At 37.2% G+C, this 5,319-nt stretch overlaps 1 long non-coding RNA gene across 1 annotated transcript; it reads right to left on the bottom strand.

Moving 5' to 3' along the window:
* Positions 1-1,152: 1,152 nt before the first annotated feature.
* Positions 1,153-2,216, bottom strand: LOC115926562. Its single transcript, XR_004065088.1, has 2 exons — positions 2,167-2,216; positions 1,153-1,657 (listed from the first exon to the last, which is right to left on the bottom strand). It is a non-coding gene; the product is annotated as an uncharacterized LOC115926562 (long non-coding RNA).
* Positions 2,217-5,319: the final 3,103 nt, after the last annotated feature.

Raw genomic sequence — 5,319 nt, 5'->3', positions numbered from 1 at the left:
GGAAAGATGATTAAATCTATCTCGCTGATACCAGATATAAACAAACATCAAAAGGTCGAACACCATACTCAATTCTACACAAGACTGCATCAGACCCACCTCAGTCATACAGCATTATCATTACAGAGTGCCTATACATCATCATAATCACCAGCATCATCACTTTTCACAAAATAAGAAAATGAAAAGAACAGAATTAAGCAGTATCAACTAATTTATTAACATTTATGAACTCATTTATGAACATATTTTGTTTCTATAAAGATCTTTTTAAATCCAACATGACATCAACAAAAGGATGGCAAATGGATGGGGGGGGGGCTGTCTCTCGAATTCAAATTTTTCAGTTGTAAAAGTTTACTGTAGATTTTGAAAAAAATATTCAATAATATCAACATGCTATTTTATTATGTAAAGCTGAGTTTTATGAGTACTTTATCTTACATTAGACATTATTGTTGTTGTTTTAACTACTACCTGTATTATCATTATTACTACTATTATCATGATCATTGTCATTATTGTTACTATTAGTTGGAATATTTTTGTTTTACCCCAATTTATGGAATTATTTTATAAATAATTTTAAAATAAGATCTAAGAATGTATACTATTATCTAGATCTATTATTTTTAAATTATTTTTAAAATAATTCCATAAATTGGGGTAAAACAAAAATATTCCAACTTTATGAGCGACAGTGTATAATTATATTACTACAATATTACTATTGAACTACATCATTTTATACCCCCCCCCTCCCCTTCAATTTACTATCCAGTTCAGCATCCCTAATATTTTTGTCAGAACTTGACTTAAGATTAAATATCAAAAAACTATATTACATGTACACGCATTTAAAAGAAGATATGATTACTTTCATGATCCTCGATATATCTTCTTCTTATTTTTCGGGTAATCTTCAAAAGGCGTTGTAGCCTATCACGAAGATGAACTAATACTAAAGATTACAAGTGGTGTGAGGAAGACAGACTGTTTTTAAGTGGGATAAGGAGAGTAGATGCCTCAGAAGTAGTCCCTGGCAGCTGGACTGTCAGCATGCACTATATTTGCTGGAAGTCAGTTCCATTAACTTTGGGACAGTGTTGGGCAAATACAAACTTGTCTATGTCGCTTCTGGCTTGGTGCAACTGGAGGGTCATGTCATGGTACTTCCTGCTCGTGATTTGTTAAAGCCCGTCTGTACTAGTTTGGCCAGGGGGATTAGACCACCCTGCAAGGTCACTGACAGGTGGTTATCTCATCAAATCAGCTCTCAATTAATATAAGAAAAAGAGGATCATGGGGGACCAGTAGGCACCGATTAGGCATTGTTTGCTATATAGAGGGCGCAAGTAGCTATAAGTAGTGCAGTGCGGATATTTTCAAGGGAGAGCGGAGAGACCATTGACTATCTTGTGCACCATTCCCAGTATTCTTGCAGAGTGCCTTGTAGTTGTAGATATAGTAGGCAACTAAAAGGTGCTGATCATCTCAGTCAAACTGCTGGTTCTCTTGTGGTCCCCATTGTGAAGTAGCGTCCTGGACATCTGAGATGTTGTAGGGATCCCAGACACCGGAACAGTTCTCAAGATGAGGGTAGACAAGGGACTTGTACAAAAGAAGCCTGGGAATCAAACCTTCTGCATGGGACAACCTGCATAATAAAAAACAAAAAGAGAGGAGAAATCAAATAAGATTAAAACTGCTGCATTATATTGGATTTTCAAAAATAGTACCTCCCCACTTTTTTTAGGTCTTGCATTTTAATTTTATTAAAAAATGATAAACTTATGTCTATCTGATAGGGCCTTTTTTGAAGAGAAGAGTAAAGGTTTAAATGTATTTCCAATTATTTTAAATTTAATTTCCAATTTATTTTAAGTTATTATTTGCTAGACTTTTGTGAACAAAAGTTTGTTAGATATAATGTAATATTTAGGAAAAATACCTTTGAGTACATCTTTTAATATGCTGAGAGAAAAACTAGCAACACCATAGTTTGTGACCTAAATAAAAAGCTAGAGAATAAATGAGAATTACAAGATATAATGCAACACAAGATGACAGTTCCCCATAACTTTGTATATAGTCCAAGTCGAGTGTGGTGTTCGCATGGGCTTAGATTATACAGCCTGAATATTTTCGAACTTTATACAAACATACCTTGCCAAAGTTCAACTTAGGTCTTAGGTGTCCTGTTCCTGATTAGATACATTTGTTGATCAGGTCCTGGTGCTCTTTGTTGCACTTCTGTGATCATTATCTGCTTCTTTGTTCCATAGCATCTACAATTAAAAGAAAACAGAAACTTAGTAAGGTTCCTGCTAATATAGTTATCAGTTTATAACTTTGTTCATGTCCTTTAGAGAAAGAAATATCCATGTCATATGTAGGGTTGGATCCAGAATTCTCACCAACATAAAACTAAGGAGTGGCATAAAATCCTGAAAATAAACTAATTATTTCAAACAAGGCACAATGACATAACTAAGAGCGAAATCAGGGGAAGTGGGAAGTGGGAGGTGGGGAGGGGGGAGACACCTTTTTTGTTTTGTTTTTGTTTTTGTTGGTAGATCTAGCCTAGATCTACATTCAAACTAAGCTGAATCTGGACCTGGATCACAATAATGACACATGTGCACGACTAGTCTAGTCTAGTGGATCAAAAACGAGCCTAGACCCATGGCTTTGGAAGTCTTTGCTACAAGCTATAGATCTAGATCTAATTGCCTATTTTTAATATTATTAGTAGGTGGCTCTGGACCTAGATGTAGACCCATCCCTATGGCTATGCCACATCTTAAAAAGGGGGCACAGAATGATTGTGCACCCTCACCCCTCCATAATTTCCACATTGATCCACCTAGATCTAGACAGAGGAAGTCTACATCAAGCATTTATTTAGTCTTTTTTTGTTAGAGTACATTAGACCTAGAATCTAGCCCTAGATCTAGGCCTAGATCCATACTAGATGCGGGGTTAAATGCTGTTTAGGTCTAGACTTCTATAGAATTCTAGATCTACTTAAGACAGTGCAACAGACTAGATGATGATCTAGATCTAGGCCAGCTTAGCCCGAATTTTTCTGTCTCTTTCGTTCGTTAGCCTCTGATTTGGGTAGGGTCGGCTAAAGAGAGGAGCCGACCCTACCCAAATCAGAGGCTAACGAACGAAAGAGACAGAAAATTCAGGCTAGAATATGCTATCAATACTACTAGTCTAGATCTAGGCTTTAAACACTAACAGTAAACACACTGTAAAGTCATTGCCGCGCCAGCTCAGGAAACGCAGTCGCTTCTTGGTGTTACAGCCGGCTAGCACCGGCGGATTGAAAATCATATTCCGCTCGACGAGATCTCATCGGCTTGGACTAGCAATGAGCCATTTGCGCAGTCTACAACAGGTCCACATCTACGACCGATTACTATCGGTAATCAAGCTATGAACTGAACTTAAAATTATGAGATGTGCTCTAATGAAATAACCTACGGTAAAATCCTGATTGTTTCTTAAAATATTACCGTCGATGACTTAAATTAGAGTTCATTCAATCAGTTAATATTCTTTGGTCAGAAGAAAGAAAAGAGGATGGGGTAGGGGGTTAACCGGGTAATAGTAATACGTTGTGACAATGCGGAGAGCCGCTCACTGCAATGACGAACACATCACAATAATTTCAGAGACCTTCAAACAAAATGGATCTTTACTTACTTTTCTTGATATCATAGGGTATCACTTCGATGTCAATGTTCGCCTGAAGATTTTCTGCTTCACTGAGATGTACTTGACAAACTTCTATTATAATAGAAATTCACTTAAAAGAAAAATGTTTCATTTTTCGTAATTGAATAACTTGAAAGTTGCAGTTCATACAACCGCCATTTTCGTGCTCAAATCGTAGGGAATTCTGGGAATGCAAAAAATGTTTTATGCATGACCTAATACATAAAACATTTTGTCGATGGCCAATCAACAAACAGTAATTGGCGTATTTTGTACGTCATTGCTCATGAATATTCATTGACCCTCCAAAACCGTCGTTCAAATCGGACAAAACCCCCATAATGCATCCAATGCAAAACCTATGAAATGTCAAAGGTCAAGATTTTAGTTGGCCCTCTAGTCCTCCTACGGAGGACATACGTGTATGATCGAATCTCTTTGATCCCGCCTTTCAAAACCGCACATCCTTATCTTCAAGCGATCAAATTGGATGGGGGATTTCACACCACGTGGGAAAATATACACTATTAACACTTTTTGATAATAGCTGAAATACACCTGGAAAAGATGGATTCAAGTACAGGCAGACAGTGGGCTTATGCATTCAAGCCCAGTTTCGATCTTCAAAATCTAAATTGGTTAACCACGACTTTATGTGAACGAGCCTTAAAGCAGCCGCATCCGCCAGACCGTCTATAATTGATCACATGACAAGTCTCTCGTAGATGGAAAGATCAGGTGACAACCACATCCAATCGTGTTGCGGTGTAACTATATGAGTGGCCGGAAAGTTGTTTACAGCTATAGATATCTTTGTCATCATCTCGTACGGCGCATGGTGCCACAATCTGCCTTTTAAAATGATATCACATTCTTTTCCTCTTTAATCGATTGCCTTTCTTTTTCATATCTCCATGATCATTATCGTGTGCTCTTCGTTGGGGCTATACCTCATTGGTTTCTTATGATTTGTTGTATATCTTGTTGATAGGTCATTGACTGAGGATAGTGACAGAGCACACTTGTTGATTTCCATTCCTAAATCTTGACCGTAATTGTACGACGGGATGTTTAGGGTTCCTACTGTATTCGGGCAACCATCACTTGGTATTCACTCGTTTCCAGGTATTTGCTTGTACTTGTTTTTCATAAAGTCGTGTCTGCCTGCTTGAGATGCTTATTTATATTATGTATGGCCTGTGTATTGAAATGTAGAATAAAGTAAATTTGTTTCTATTTATTAAAAATACCACCAAGCAATGGCATGAGATGGCAATAGACTGGTACAGAATATCATTATAATATTAAACATTTGAAAAAAGAAAGGACGGGGGAAGAAGTCTACCTATGAGAAATCATACTGATGAGGCAACCCTGGATAAACAAGACAAGTCATAATGTCACAGATGATTTGAGGCACAAATTTTAGGCGTTACTCAAAATAAAATAAAAGAACATATACCCTGCGATATAAGAAGCTTTCAACATGCCCTTTGCTTGTACGTGAAGTGTTGGTCTACCTTTTAGAATTCCCCTTGTTTTGTATTCCCACGTGATATACAAACAGTTGGGATTCGTTTAACCGCGAGGCAA

This window comes from Strongylocentrotus purpuratus, unplaced genomic scaffold, assembly GCF_000002235.5.
Source record: "Strongylocentrotus purpuratus isolate Spur 01 unplaced genomic scaffold, Spur_5.0 spur5_scaffold_2, whole genome shotgun sequence".
NCBI classification, from domain to species: Eukaryota; Metazoa; Echinodermata; class Echinoidea; order Camarodonta; family Strongylocentrotidae; genus Strongylocentrotus; species Strongylocentrotus purpuratus.
The sequence above is the reverse complement of the archived record's forward strand: the minus strand, read 5'-3'. Positions and strand labels throughout refer to the sequence as shown.